Here is a 1,141-nt window from a genome sequence, read left to right on the forward strand (position 1 = left end):
ATGGACCAATCATACACAACTCAAGTAATAACACAGATGAGTGTACTGCTGCCCTACACTTCCCCTCTGTGGCCACAATGCAGAATTGCAACTGAGCAATTGTCCCAATAAACTGCACGTGTATTTGAGGCAGCTATGGTTTGACCTGAGGGACGAATGGGACTTCTGGTTAGGATTTTCAAAATAAAACCACATTAGACTTATGTATTGCTTGTTTTAGTGTAGAATATTTTTAACAAATCAGAGAAAATGTGCAACTTTTCACTGTCATGTTATGTCCATTATGCTAGCTTAGCATATGTTGGCATAAATTGTTGTTTCCAAGGTCCTATTTTCCCAATTCTGTTTACACACATTAACCCTCGTGTTTGGGTCAAATCTGACCCTTTTCAAAGTTAAAATATTTCATAAATACACTTATCTGATCCTAGACCTCTTTAGTATAATCTTAAACTGTTTGGAAATGGCTATAGTTAACCGCTATTGCTTTCCTAACCTGGGGGCCTCACCCCACTAGGGATCGTCAAAGTTTAACTGGGAGTTGCAGGGCCTTCTTGATTTTCAGTAGTGTAAGGGTGCTTTCACACCTAACCTGTTTGGTTCGGTTAAAAGGAACTCAGGTGCTTTTGGTTTGAATGGTTCATTTGGGCTCGTGTGACAGCCGTCAGTCTAACACTGGTTCTAACACTGGTGCAGACCAAACAACCAAACTGAGACCTCTCGAAAAGGTGAGTCTCGGTCTCCTTCCAAAACAGACTCTGGTGAGGTCCATCTGTGGTGTGAAAGAAAAGGAACCAACCACAGGATTTTATAACAGATATGTGATTTTAGCGTTATTTCAACAGCTAAACCAATAATAAATCCATCTGCTGATTGTGAAATGTGTCCATGATCTCATAATTGATCCTGATAAAGGCCATGTATATCCCACAACCAATGTATGCTAATGCATACATGTAACCATGGTAACACATACAGTCAGGTCCATAAATATTTGGACAATGATACAGTTGTCGTCATTTTGGCTCTGTACACCACCACAATGGGTTTTAAATGAAACAATGAATACCTGCTTAAAGTGCAGACTCTCAGCTTTCATTTAAGGCTTTTTTCAAAAATGTAGTATGAACCGTGTAGGAAT

This window comes from Epinephelus moara, chromosome 1, assembly GCF_006386435.1.
Source record: "Epinephelus moara isolate mb chromosome 1, YSFRI_EMoa_1.0, whole genome shotgun sequence".
Taxonomy (NCBI): Eukaryota; Metazoa; Chordata; class Actinopteri; order Perciformes; family Serranidae; genus Epinephelus; species Epinephelus moara.